Source organism: Phoca vitulina, unplaced genomic scaffold, assembly GCF_004348235.1.
Source record: "Phoca vitulina isolate PV1807 unplaced genomic scaffold, GSC_HSeal_1.0 scaffold3, whole genome shotgun sequence".
NCBI classification, from domain to species: domain Eukaryota; kingdom Metazoa; phylum Chordata; class Mammalia; order Carnivora; family Phocidae; genus Phoca; species Phoca vitulina.
This window is the reverse complement of record NW_022589706.1, coordinates 2130569-2145547: the sequence shown is the minus strand read 5'-3', so window position 1 is coordinate 2145547 and position 14979 is coordinate 2130569. Positions and strand designations below refer to the sequence as shown.

At 48.9% G+C, this 14979-nt stretch overlaps 1 protein-coding gene across 1 annotated transcript in view; it reads left to right on the top strand.

Moving 5' to 3' along the window:
- Positions 1 to 7094: 7094 nt before the first annotated feature.
- SLC2A9 (solute carrier family 2 member 9) overlaps positions 7095 to 14979 on the top strand; it is a 220925-nt gene continuing 213040 nt past the window's right edge. The window contains exon 1 of the mRNA XM_032399871.1: positions 7095 to 7343. The gene's annotated coding sequence lies outside the window, so the exon portion shown is untranslated. The remainder of the gene's footprint in view (positions 7344 to 14979) is intronic.

Genomic DNA, 14979 nt, shown 5'->3' with positions numbered 1-14979 from the left:
AAAAAAAGAAAGAAAGAAAGAAAGAAAGAAAGAAAGAAAGAAAGAAAGAAAGAAGAAAGAAAGAAAGAAAAAGAAAAAGGCAGATGACAACCCTCTTGCGCATCAGACTAGCACCTCACAGGTAGATGGCAATCACATTGCAGGGGGAGAAGGTGGAGACGCTCAACCCGTTCACGTCACAGAGCAGAAGATCCTCACAGCCTGGTGGGTGAGTCAGCACCCTTTCTGTCCCTTTTTCAGGCGTGGGGAATAGAACTGGAGAGCAGTTGGCTTGCAGGAACTTAGGACACAGAGGGATGGAGTTGGCTGCCAGACAGGCCTCAGAGGGCAGGTCCCACTGCTGGGGCCTTAGTACAGAACAGACGGTGGGGGCCGCAGCGAGCAAAGGGAAGAGGCCTCGGGACTTGCCTTAGAGGCTTGGCTGAGCCAAGGAGGCCACTGTTGGACACATTCAGCTTGAAGCCAGCAGAAATATAAATAGTCCTGCATTTCCAGGACCCACCTGCAACATCAGATGCTGATGAGAAGAACAGCGTTGGTCCCGGATCTGCTTCTCACCTCCCAAGGGATCTGGGACAAGGTAAGTGTCCACGCTGAGCCTCCGGGTATAAAGTGCGCATGGCGAGGGGCATGGAAGCCAGATTTGGGGTGACTTGTATTCATAGGGTGATTGAGGTACAAATGCAGGGAACTGTTGTGAAGAACTTAATCCAGGACATGTATTCTTGTATCATAAATAAGTTAGCTTGAACTAGTACAACCTTCACGGAAGATGGTGTTGTGTATCCCCCTTCCCTCCCCCAAAAAAGATTGTGAGAAATATTGGCTGGAACCATCATTGTGGCCACATGGAGGGCAATATAAGCAGTTCACAGGTGGAGACTGACACCATCCTACTGGCAACTGAATTATAATCATCAGCTGCTTTCCTATGATGTGGTCACAAATTAGACTCACCTGCATCCGAAGGATGAGCAGTCTGAGACATGTTATTTTTTAAGAGACTGGGGAGTGGGAAAAGTCACACTTCTGACTGCCCCAGGAGAATCGCCAAGTGGCCTTGTCTTCTGACTTTTTGCTTACCCTGATGTCCTTTGGGCTACAGGAAGGCGGGTCAAGCAATGTGCCCCAAATAACTTATATTTTTGACAATTACACCTTCTTTGATTCACTCCTTCCTTCCTTCCTTCCCTTCTTCCTTCCCTCCCTCCCTTCTTCCCACCTTTTTTCCTTTCCATTCTAGCACCCAGTTCATTAGGTATGGGAACAACCCTGATAAATATTTGAAGGTTGCAAAATACCATTCATCAAAATGAAGCCAATACTCCAGGTCTGGCCAAACTAAATGGCCACACATCACAATCCTGGGTCTGGGAGGAAAGCTGCCTTATCACCGTCTTAGCTACAAGATGCAAACACATTTCTGGGTTTAGTTGGCACGTACGTCCTACGAGACACCACCCGTTCACTTCCGGACACACCGATGTACCGATTCTTTGGCTTCTGCTGCTATAACTTGCGAAATCTTCTCGGAGTGGTTCTTATCTGGGTCAGTTTTTCAGTCTTTCTTTCGACCGGTGCAAGTTTGTCCCAAGCAGCGTTTGCTGCTCCCACTTTGCAGCCAGAAATGTCGACCCCAGCCCCCCACCCGCCTCCCCCAGACCACGTGCCCACATCCGGCTCACTCGGCCCTGACTCTATTCACAGTTTGCACAGGATGCTTCTGTGTTGTGCTGGACTCTCCTGTCCACCTCGGGAGGCATGCTGGTGTCCCTGGCCTCTACACGCTAGATGCTAGTAGCCCCCCCTATGTTAGTTGTGATGACCCCAAATATCCCCAGTCACTGACAGTTCAGACAAGAGCGTCCTTTTTTTATTTTGAAAGAGCTAGGGATTTTTTGTTAGGAAGAAGAGCTTTATAACTCCATGATCCTAATAGCTTGATTCTCGGAAAGAGAGCATGAATGAGATATTTGACTTCTTTATTCGTTCAAAGTCCACTCAATTATTTACTCACTCATGCATTCAACGAAATATTCATTGATCATCTATTAGGTACCAAGCAACACATTCTGCTTTGGGGATATACTCAGCTTTGAGGTAAGATGGACACTGTTTGTCTTGTTTCACTGGGTTTCTAGAGAAGTGGGGGAGAGTGTAAACAAGTAGTGTTTTGCTAGAGGACACTCAGGGAGCTGTGGGGCCCCAGGGAGGGACATGGGGCCCAGCCGGGTGGGTGGGGTGGGTGGGGATTAGAGCCCACCTTCCCTGCTCGGAGCCTGGCTCCTTTAGCACCCACCTTTCCCTCCCCCTGCCTGCCTCCAGGTGGAAGCCCTTCTCCCATTTCTGGTCACCTGCTCTTGTGTCTGGTGCCTGTGGCCCCTGGTTGTAGTGCTCAGCTAAGAACAGCAGAGAGCAGCTTGAGATCGTGGCTGGGCCAAGGCTGAGCCAGCCTGCTGAGATCACTGGAATCTGGAAGGATAAGTGGCTCCTGGCAGAGAGACCCCGGAAGCAGAGCATCGGCCAACACGACAGGCAGGCCCTCCTTCCCTCACCTCTGCCTGGTTGCCAGCACGAAGCCCTGTGTCCTGGCCTTCTGACCTCAGAGAAGTTGGCTGGGTATGTGGCAAAATGGCCAGAGTCGGCTGAAAGGGATGGTTTTTCTATAACTGGCCTTTGCTCTCAGACCTGCTGGGCAAGGCAGGAGGAATGCCATCTCTCTTGCTTCCTGCAAGCCTCCTCCAGCGTTAAGAGCATGGGGGAAATGGCTTTGCAATTAGTTTCAGGTGAGTGGAAGGGACAGTCCCTCCCCATACAGACAACCCAAGGTCCCAAGCAGATCCTTCTTTTCTAGCAAATAATTGGACATTACTCTAGCTCATGGTTGGGGTGAGAGAGAGCTTGGTTGATGGGACACAGTGACCTGGATTCTCGCCTTCCCACCCCCATCAAAGCTTCCCTCTTCTCATCTTCTTTCTGTTGGGCAAAAGTGGTGCACTGCAAAGATTTGTTCCAAAGAGGTGCTAAGAGATGGTATAAATTTAATTTCCTATTCCCCACCCCCACTTCCCCAAATCACTTAGCTGGTACCTCACTGTAAGCAAGCTCGTCCCCAGTTATACCCCAAGAAAGGGTCAACTCAAGGGAATGTGTTTGCTCACATAATAGGGCTTTACCTAAGTAGGGTTTCTCAACGTGTGGTCCAAGACCACCTGCATCCAAAACTCCTTATAAAGATACGGATTACCACCGTGGGGCAGTGTCTGCTGGAATTAGACACATACCTACTCGGTGGCCCATCGATCCCACACCCAAGTATGTGTAAGAGAACGCAAGATAGGAATAAAAACATTTGAGCAGTGCTAGTCAAAAGAGCCTCAAGCTGAGTTCAGTCTGGATGCCCATCAACAGAAGAATGGGGGAACACATTATCGTTTGTCCACATTCAGCAATAAAAGTGAACCAATTACCCTTCCAGGTAACAACTTGGAATTCATCTTGTCAACATGCTGTGAAGCAGGAGAAACTAGACACAAAAGAGTGAATACAACATGGTTCCCTTTATATGAAATTTGGGAACAGACTAAGCTAATCCGTGTTGAGAGAATAATGGCTACCTGGGGTGAGGGGAGGGGTTATTGATTGGGAAAGGGCATCTGGAATGTTGGAAGCGTTCTTCATCTGGATCTGAATGGTGACTGGTATAGACATATGTGAAAAACCATGTACATGCAGGTAAATATGCTGCGATATTACCTATACCACAATCCATTCTTACAGCAGGATTACATTAGCTTTACAATATCTTCTAATATCTAACAAAAGGATCTATTTTTTAATTTCTTTTTCAAGATATTTTGTCATTACTTTCTATCTTTCTATGTATTCTTCAAGATCAGTTTCAAAGTTACTTTGTCATGTGAAAAATTACCTCATTGACCATGTCTTTATTACTATTACGGAGTTAGGTGTGTGCTTGCCAAACATATCCTATTTAGTGATACTTACGTAGATGGTAAATCTACAAAGAAAAGCATAGGAATGATCAAATGATTTCTGTAGGTCTGGAGTCTGGGCACAGCTTAGCTGTGTTCTCTGTTGGGCTATAATCAAGGTGTTGGTTGGGGCTGTGGTCTCATCTGAGGCTCTACTGGAGAAAGATCTGCTCCCTAGCTCACGTGATTATTGACAACACTCAGTTTCCTGTAAGCTGCTGGGCTGAGGGCCTTAGTGTCTTGCTGGCTGTGGACTGAAGGCTGCCCCCAGTTCTTAGCCGTATGGCCAACTCAGCATGTTGGTACATCCATATGTTACCATCTTACATAACATAATCACACACATGCAATCACATACACTCCCTCACTTTTGTTATATTCTCTATGTCTAGAAGAAGGTCACGGGTTCTATCCACACTCAAGGGGAGGGATCACACAAGAACATGAAAGCCAGATCATGGACCCACCTTAAGAGTCTGTCCACCCTAGATGGTTACATGGATATTCATTTAATTATTTGTTAAACCGTGTGTGTGTGTGTGTGTGTGTGTGTGTGTAATATTTCTAAACCTATGCTATATTTCACAATTTAAGATTTTTAAAACTAAAGCAATTTTTAAAATAAATTTATTTTATTAAATTATTATTATTATTAAATATTAAATATAATTAAATAAAATAAAAGAATAAATTAGTTTGGATCTGAGTGTGTCCAGGAACAGCCAAACAAAAAGATCCTTGTGGCCATAGGTGATCAAATCTGAAATGAAGTCTAGAAGTGACTCAAGTGCTCAGAAGAGCTGACTCTTTTCTTCAGAGATACTGGAAGTAGCTATGAACTCAGAAGGCACTCTGCATTGCACTTGGAAATTTTTGAATTGTTTCAATCTCTTTTTTTACTTGAAAAAAGAAAATCGTTTTAACCTAAAACTAATTTGAAAAGAATCAACATTTTTACAATATCTACCATGTGCACAGACCATCTCTCCAAAGGTCAAATCTTCTCTAATATCCCTCAGTAAAGATTGGTGGTAGTTATGCTCATTAACCTGCCTCACCTCTATTGCTAAATTTATTCCCATGTAGTTCATGGTTTTTGTTGCTGTCCTGAATGAAGTCTTTGTTTTTAAGTATGATTTCTCCTTCCTGTTGCTATTCACCAGGAACATGACTGAATTTTGGATATGCACCAAAATTTTTGCTAAATGACTTTGTTTTTTTAAACAAAAGTCTTTGTTAAATAACTAACGGCTCTGCTCCCATACTAATTTTAATTTCTATTTTCTTAGGTTCTCTAAGCACATGATGGGGACATCTGGGAACTCTGACATGTTTTGCCTCTTTTTTGGTGGCTATAATCCTGATTTCGGTCTACTGGAAGCAAAATTTTTAAAAAACGTTAACCTTCGGAGTCAGATAAATCGACTGTCAGCAACATTCTTGGGCAAGCCACTCAACCTCTCCGTGCCTCAGTTTCCTCTTCGGTAGCCTGGGCCCATCATAGACTCTTCCTTATTGGGTAATTGTGAGGATAAGATAATACTGACTTTTAGCACAGTGTCTGTCTCAAAGCTCAGCACGTGTTAGACAAAGCATAATTGTGACTATATTTTAAGAGGAACTTAAATAAAAATGACAGAGAAGAGACACCCAGGTTGTTAATACCACACTGAGTGGTGGGAGCAAGCATAAACTGATGTATGACATATGTTCTGTTTCCTTCCTCCCAGGGACTGTGCTAAGTGCTTTCCAAGCATCCTCTCAATTGACCAACAGCCTCAGGATGGCCATTCCAGCATCACATAACTCACTTGGAAGGAAGCGGGACTCAAGCCCAGCCCACCTCCCTGCAAAGCCTGTGCTCATCTCTGTTGGTCCATCCTGGGGGGAGCATCAGACATTCATTCTTCCCAGGGCTCTTAACCTTGGCCAAACATTAAGAACATCTGAGGATTGCTAGCAATGCATCCACACCTGAGCCTCGCCACAAACTAAATGGATCTGGCTCTTCGAAGGTGATTCTGACATTATTATTCTTTCAAGGCTCCCTGGGTGATTGTAACGGCCAGGGTTGAGAACCACTGATGGCCCCAGTGTGGCCTCTATAACATTAACATTTCAGACAGTGATCATGGAAGTCTGGAAGTCTGGCCCCACCTTCCAGATGAGTTCAAGTGCATCCTCCCTTTCTTTGCCATAAATTAATTCATCCTTGCCACTTGTGATGATTAATTTTATGCACCAACTTAGCTGGGCCACAGTGCCCAGTTATGTGGTCACACCTTGTCCTGGATGTTTCCGTGAAGGTGTTTTCTGGGTGAGATGAACATTTAAATCAGTAGACCTTGAGTAAAGCAGATTGCCTCCACAATGCAGGTGGGCCTCATCTAATCAGTTGAAGGCTTTCAGAGGAAAAAGACTGACCTCCTCTGAGCAAGAAGGAACTCAGCAGCAGACAGCCTTTGGACTTGGCCTGCAACTCTTCTCTGGGTCTGCAGCCTGCTGGTCTGCCCTGCAGATTTTGGACTTGTGCCTCCACAAATCATATGAGTCAATTCCTTAATATATATATATATATTAAGGAATATATATATATATATACACATCCTATTGGTTTCATTTTTCGGAGAACGCTGACTAATCACTACCATAATGGAAACTGACCTCTTGTTCAACACAATCACAATCATTTTTCTTTGGAAAACCACAACTTGGGAATGCGTGATACAGAGGCATGGATTTTCAGTCTAGGGGAGAATAATACAGATCACTCAGTCCGACTGGAACAGAGGCACGAAGGTTGAAACACCCCTGGGTTGATTTTGCCCCTCAGGAGACATTCAGCAATGCCCGGAGACATTTTTGTTGTCACGAGGGGGTGGGGGATGGGGGATGGGGATGAGGGTACAAGGGTGCTCCTGGCTTCAAGCGGGCAAGGGGCGGGGGACGCTACGAAACATCCTGAAACGCACAGAATTATCATTAAAAGGCAAGAGTGCCCAGGTTGCGAAACCCTGGTTAAGATGGGGAAATAGTTAGTTGTTAAGGAAATTAACTTCTCACCCCGTGCAAGGAGGGGGATTGCAGTCAAATCAGGAAGGAGCTCAAAAGAGGCCACGGGAATCTGACGGGCAGACTGGACAAACAGGCGGGGCAAATATCACCGAAAAGGCCAAGTGGCTTCAGGGAAGCTCTTGAGAGACCAGCCCTACCATGGAGGGAGGACTGGGAGTCCAGCCAGTGGGAAGCCCACAGGCATGATGTGGCTCGAATTATGCTCCTAAGCGGCCATGAGCTCAGAAGCTCTCCCAGAGGCGCCAAGGGCTGAGCGCGGCGAGACCAGAGGCGGTGAGTAGCTGTCTTGTGTTTTGTGGCTGTGGTTTGTGATGTTGTTTTAAGAATCGGGGGGCCCAGTGGGCAGAGCTAGGCGGCCAGAGTTCTGGCCCTCTCTCACTCTCTCTCTCTCTCTCTCTCTCTGCACATGGCTTCACATCCTCACTTCTCAGCAGCTGGGCTGCCTCTGGTGGGGTGGGGGGCGGTAAGGCTGTGTGATGCTCTGAACACGAGACTGCACGGAGACAGCCAGCCCTCAGCAAGGGTGTACAGAGCATCCTTGAAGAAGGGCCAAAGGTGAATTAGTGATAAGCAAGTGACACTTCAGTTCCTTCATCTGTAAAATGGGGACAGGGAAACACCTAAGGAGGTCGCGTGGAGCCGGTGGGATGATAGAGTGATGGGACTGAGAAAGTTAACACCCCAGGGATGTTTCCAGGATGGCGTTAAAAACACAGAAAACCAGAAACGCAGGGCCGCATTAAGATGAAGGCAACCAGCAGCCACTTGACCAAAGGCACGGAAGCTGCTGGGACACACAGGCTGGAGGGGCACGTGAACACCCAGGGAAGCCTTCCAATCTATGCGACAAGTGTGGTGTCCTGCCTTTAATCTGACTCGAGGCTCCACTGGAGCAGAAGAGGAGCTGGAAGCAGAGGTGGGGCTGTCCTGCTCCGTCAGACGCAACCCTGGGTACCACCCCCAGGACACAGCCAGGGGAATGACAGGGACCGGTTGGTAGAGGGACATCAGATCCTGTTGACTCATTTATTCGTGATGCATCCAGCAAAGAGGAGCGCTGCATTTCCCATAGCTGCTGTGATGAATTCCCACAACCTCAGAGGCTTAAACAACACACATTTATTATCTTACAGTGCTGGAAGTCAGAGGTCTGACATGGGGGCCTTCAGGCTAAAATCAAGATGTTAGCAGGGCCACGGTCCATTCTGGGGGCTCTCAAGGAGAGTGCATTCCCTTGCTGCTTAGAGCTTCCTGAGGCTGCCCCTGTTCCTCTGCTCATGGCCGCTCCTCCATCTTCGGGGGGGACAGACTCCTCCCCACCTCACGTCTCTCTGACTCTCTCTTCTGCTTCCCTCTTCCACTTTAAAGGACCTTTGTGATTATATTGGGCTCGCCTGGATAATCCTAGATAATCTTCCTATATTAGGGCCAGTTTATTAGCAACTCTAATTCTGTCTGAGACCTTAATTCCCCCCCGGGCCACGTAGCCTAACACAGCCACAGGTTCCGGGGATGCCCGAGCGGAATCATGGGTGAGGAGAGAATTGTCCTGCCTGCCACCAGGTCCCAGGCTGTGCGAAGCATACCTGGGGCAAATCGCAGGTGGTCTCTTCTCTCGTAGGGGTTGTGCATCCTAGAGAGGAGACAGATACAGAGAAGTAGTAATACATACCGAGTACTAATAAATGATAGAGAACCCATAGTGTGGTCCAGGGATGGAGAGTTATGGCGCACAGTGTGACAGTTTCAGCCGCATGGTCATGGGAAGCCTCTGAAAAGGTAACATCTGAGCAGAGCACTGACCGTGGAGGAGGAAAGTCCATTCTGAGGCTGAGTTCCAGGCAGAGGGAAAAGCAAGTACCGTGGCCCTGAGGCATGTTTAGGGGATTGGGAGAAGCCAGGTGTGGTGTTGCTGGTGCGCGAGGTGACAAGGGGAAGAGAGGAGGGAGACGAGGCTGATGACAAAGGCAGGGGTCAGATCATTGGATCATTGTTGGCCAAAGGGTTTGGGTTGAATTCCAAGGAAAATGGAAAACCGCTGGAGGGTTTTAGGAAGGGTAACAGCATGCTCTGACATTTAAAATGCTCAGTCTTGGGGCGCCTGGCTGGCGCTGTCAGGAGAGCGTGTGAACCTCGATCTCAGGGTCGTGAGTTCAAGCCCCACATTGGGGGTAGAGCCTACTTGAAAACAAACAGGTGGTCTCAAAACCCTATATGAGAGCATCTTACTAAAACATAAAGATATTGGTAGAGAGAACATAAAGAGCTCAATAAACATATTTTAAAAATAATAATAAATAGGGGCGCTTGGGTGGCTCAGTTGGTTAAGCATCTGACTTTTGATTTCCGCTCAGGTCATGATCTCAGGGTCCTGGGATCAAGCCCCATGACTGGCTCCGCATTCAGCGGGGAGTCTGCTTGAGCTTCTCTCTCCCTCTCCCTCTGCCCCTCCCCCCCGTGTATGCGAACTCTCTCTCTCAAATAAATAAGTAAATCTTAAAAATAATAATAATAAATACAATGCTCAGTCTTACTGCTGAGTGCCAGTGGATTGCAGGGGAGACGGGGGAGGCAGGGAGAGCAGGGCGGAGACGCTGCAGGGGTGCAGGAGAAGGTGGGGAGGGCTGGCCCAGCATGGAGTGAGCAGAACGGGCAGTGATGGGGTCGGTCGTACGACTAGAGCCCACAGGACAGGGCATGTTGGGCGAGGGGAACAGTGAGGGACCGAGGAGGGTTAGATTTTTGGCTTGAGCCCCTGTGTGTGTTGACTGAGACTGAGGGAGGATGAGCCTGCACGTGAAACCAGCGGCTTCTCTTTGGCCACAGGGAGGGGGCTGGTGAGCTCGGAGAAGAGATCCTTTGGGTCAGGGGTACACGAGCACTCTCTTCCAACGGGTGAGTGCCTGTCACGGGGAGCAGAGGTAGCCTTGGTCCCCTGCGCCCTTAGATGCCAAACACGAAGCCCAGGGAAGGCCAGGTAGACAGGCAGATTTCAGCTCGCCTGGATATCTCGGGATGGAAGTGGCATGAGCCACGAGGTCCGAGGAAGGAGCATGCGGCTTCAACTCTGCTGTCACTGGCATGTGACTGGGGACAAGAGATTTCAAGTCTTTGCAACTCCATTCAATATTCCTTAAACAGCAGAAGTCGTACTACCATAATGCTAACCATCAGAGCAGACATTCATAGCGCGCCTTTCCCGTGCCCCAGGCACTGTTCTCACCGCTCTCCAGGTAATAACACACTTGCCGCTCATGGCAGCCTGATGACAGGTGTGGGTCATCGTCCTTGTCACCCTAGATAGAGAGGAGACTCAGAGAGGCTGAGGGACAAAGCGCACACGGCAAGTAGGGGGACAGTCGTCATACACTGTATGGTGTCTACAGGACACAGAGTGGAATATGCCTCTCCTTCATCTCGACCTCCCAGAAATATCAACCGAAATGCGGTGTGTATGATTATGAATGTTTTGTGGCGGCACCACGCTGAGCAGTTTCATCATCAAAATTAAACGGTCTCAACAGTCTGAAATTGCGGACAGAAACCAGCAAGTTGGTGCAAAATGTGGACCGAGGGCAAGGCGTTCTGCATTTCGATTTCAGATCCAGGCCCACCGACTCTCACTACATGGCTCAGACCACATCTGGAATGTTCCGTTCCATTCGGGGGCCCCTCAGTTGAGAAGCATCCTGACAAGCTGGAATCTCCGTGATCTGACGAATGAGATCACATCAAAACAGGATGTGTGTTGCATGCAAGGACACCAGGGACAAATTCATGGAGACAGATGGGAGCAAAGTATTTGTCATAGCTGAAACTGACGTGTGACTATAGTCGACCCTTGAACCATGTGGCGGTTGGGGTCCTGACTCCTCTGCACAGTTGAATATCCATGTACAACTTCTGACTCCCCCCAGAGTTAACTACTAATAGCCCACTGTTGACCGGAAGCTTACGGATAACCTGAATAGTTGACTGACCCATGTTTTGTATGTTATATGTATTATATCCTGTGCTCTTACAGTAGAGGAAGCTGGAGAAATGTTGCTAAGAAATTCATAAGGAAGAGAAACTATGTTTGCAGTATTGTAGACGTGGACTCACACAGATCAAGCCTGCATCCTCAGGGCATCAGCTGTATCCCTACAATGCACAAGGGACTTCTGGAAATTCCTAGGAAAGACAGCGATGACAACGGAGGAATAGCGAAGGATGGCAAATCACAGACGCAGGAACAGGAAACTTGACCAATCTTTTGAAGAGAGTTTCCACAGCAGCTAATTCCCAGAGGCTTGAAGATGAAACCAGTGCACCTGTTTCGACTGGTCACACTGGGAGACTGGGTGACTCACTGCTGAGTGCACAGGAAGCTCTATGATTTGGGACAATGATGTCTCAGCAGGCGATGCTCAATGTCAGTGGGGATGTGGGCATGGACACGGACCTCACTGGAGGTGGGGTGTGGGCATGGACACGGACCTCACTGGACGTGGGGTGTGGGCATGGACACGGACCTCACTGGACGTGGGGATGTGGCTGGGGCAAACTCTCTCAAATTAAATAAACTCATTATTATCTAGAGCCTGATAATCCAAGCCAAACAAACCCACCCCAGCCCACAGGAGGACAGCTAGGAGCACATTCACTGCTGTGCTGGCCTCGAGCTGAAGGCCACCTGGGTCTCCATCCCGGGGTAACGATTTCCCAGCAGTCCAGTGAAGCTGGTACATTTTCTCCCATTTTACAGATGAACAAACTGAAGCTCAGGGAAGTAGAGTAACTCGACCAAGGTCATACTGCTCATAAATGGCAAGGCTGAGACTCACATTCCAGTTCCTACGTCAGTATATTTGTCCACCTGACCACCCTCTCATGACAGGAAAGAAGAGGCAGAATTGGCAAAAAACCCTCTTTCCCGTCACTCTCACGGCTCCTTCCACCTTGTATTCCTTCCTTTGTTCCAGATAAAAGCAGGAGAAAAGATACGATTACAGAAAAAAAGAGGTCTGGAAGGAGTGAGGGTGGAGGAGTCAGTTTGACCTCTTAGAATTCTGACTTCAGTTAAGATTCTTACCCGGCCCCTGATGATGTTTTGTGTAATCAAAATTCCTAACAGATAACTAACAACGACCATATGTTAAGCCCAGTTGCCGGGCACTGTTCTAAGGATTTTACGTCTGTGTCAGTTAATCCTCACAGCAACCCCACGAAGCAGGTGGGATGTTTATCATCTCGATTCACAGACGCAGGAACGGAAACCAGAGAGGTTAGGTGACTTGCCCAAGGTCACACAGCTGGACTATGAAGCCAGGCTCTCTGAGTGTGGGCTCCACACTTGCAGGAAGCGGAACTCAGCCCGGGAGCCTGTGCAGTGAGGCAGAACCGCTAATCTGGATTGGCTCCCACCGTGCTCCGGGCTAACTTCACTTTGGACGGATCACAGAACCACCCTCAGCCTTGGTTTTCTTGGCGCCAGGCATGGATAGAGAAGGTGTTCCCTCCTACGGCTGTTATGAGATGTAACATCAGCAAGGTCATCAACAAATGATTATCAGTCATGTGTCATTGTTGTGGGATTGCACACATGTTCCCTGGAGGCTGTGTGTGGGTCCATGGGGGGGTGGCCAGAGGATCCCCGAGGAGTGGGAGGGAGGGTGGTGACTGCATTTAAGAGGGAAGTGAAGGAGGCGGGGTTGAGACACTGGGCCCTGGCAAGGAGACAAGGTGGGTTCAGCTGACTGACCAGGGCCCGGAAAATCCAGCCAGGGTTGGCTCCGGATGCTTGAATGGGGGGAGGGAAAATATGGGGGAGAGCCAGCCCCCAGGCTTTGGCACCCGACAGATCTGACTTAGAGTGTCTCCTCATCTCCGCCGGTGTGTGACCTTGACACCTTCCTCAGGCTTTCCTTGCTCAGACACGGGCTCTCGCTGGAGCCCTTGCAGGGCGCTCGGGGACTCGGGGAGATGAGCTCAGGCGTGCAGGCTGCCCGGCATGTGGCAGTCGCTGGGAAAGCCCCGCCTTCCCTGTCCGTTGAGGACCAGGAACACAGGGGGCTGAGCTCTGCTGGCCTTGGCCCAAGTCTGCCCTCGTGACTGCAGACAACGGGCCCGATTTGCCTGCTTGGGTTTCCTGATTTCTTCTTTACAAAAACAGGAAGGAAAACTGGTGATGTCCCTTGGCAAACCCCCCTGGCTTTCAGTCTATGCAGTTAGTTCTTTTTTTTTTTTTTTAAGATTTTATTTATTTGAGAGAAAGAGTGAGAGAGAGAGAGTGAGCCTGGGGTGCGGGGAGAGGCAGAGGGAGAAGCAGGCTCCCTGCTGAACAGGGAGCCCGATGCGGAGCTCAGATCCCAAGACCCTGAGATCATGACCTGAGCTGAAGGCAGATGCTTCACCGACTGAGCCACCCAGGCGCCCTGCTGTTAGTTCTTACGATAAAGACATTTTCTTTTTTTCTTTTTTAACTTGACTTTTAGAAGATCAAGATGGGTTTTTTTAATGAAATGTTAAAAATCAGAATTGGGAGAAAATAGCACCAGATCAAAAGAGGGGAAGACTCTAAGATTTTATTTGTCTCCCCGTGTTCCATCTTGCTCCATCACCAAAACCCAGCAGAGGAACGGAGTGTGTTTTTCAGCAGACACATGCCTCCAGCAGAGAGCAAGGACCGACATCGTGACCGACCCTATAAACGGAGCCCTGGTTCTCTGGAGGGTTCTTGTGCATGATGTAGCCAGTCTTCCGTTTTTATATGTGAGCACTTAAATAGGGGAAAACAGGGAAAGGAAAAGGAGTGATCATGAAGCATTGTGGGAGGGAAGCATTGGGATGGGAGAGGTTGTCAGATGTTCACCAGATGGGCTGATGGCGTGAGTTCCCCTGTGTCCTCCTTGGGCCTCCAAGTGGACAGTCTGCACGGAAGGAATCAGGATATAATGTCCTGGCTGAGGACCTCGGCTCTGCTCTCAGTACTGCCCCAGGATGACAGTAGATTTCCAATGATTTCCAGGCGGCGCCCCAGAGCAGAACCTTGCAGGAAGGTCAGATCAGTGTTGGCTCCTCACTGCTTAGCACTATGTTTGACTTCATGAACTGGATTTTGGAAACAAGGGTATCAGTGCTTGGTTCTCATGGTGTGGGCTGGTCCTGTCCTCATCCGAGTGCCACTCAAGAACGCACTCCAGTGATGGTTCAGCCAGCCTTTCATTGCACCTTTAGCACGAAGCCGCTGAGCTTTTATTGGGTACTTCGTATGAGTCAGACACCATGCTGACTCTTGGGGGTACAGCGGTGACAGGGACAGACACACAGTCCCGGCTTAGGGGAGACAGCAAACACCAGGCGACAGACAGAATGATCACAAAGGGTGACAAGCATCGGGAAGGATGCCAGCCAGGGGCTGTATGGAGAAGAAAGGCAGGGCGTGGGGGCAGTGCAGAGTGTCCTGCCAGGGCAATGGGAAGCTGGCGGTGGCCCTACAGGAGAGGTGCTGAGAGCGGGTGGCAGTCAGGTGACAGAGGAAGTGACGCCGAGAGGCAGTTTGGATCTAGAAACGGTGAGCATTACGGATGCACGATGAAGTTGAAAAGGAAGCAGAAGGAACCAGGATGCTGCCAAGGTTTCTAGCTACCCAAGGAAGCTGGGAGAGCTGCTTACGGAGATGTTGGGGCAACAGGGGACCCAGGATGGGGGAAAGTTTGGGAGAGAAACTCAAGAGTCTGTGAGTCCTGCAGGTGATACTCTCTGGTGCGTAGTCGGATGTGTGGGTCTGGAGCTTAGGGGAGTGTTCTGAGTCGGGGAGACAAATTTCAGAGCTGTCAGCCTACAGATGCCCTGGCCTTCAAGGTGCACTTGATCTGGTTGGGAACAGGGATTATAATGAACTGTAGCACGCATCACAAAACCAAGA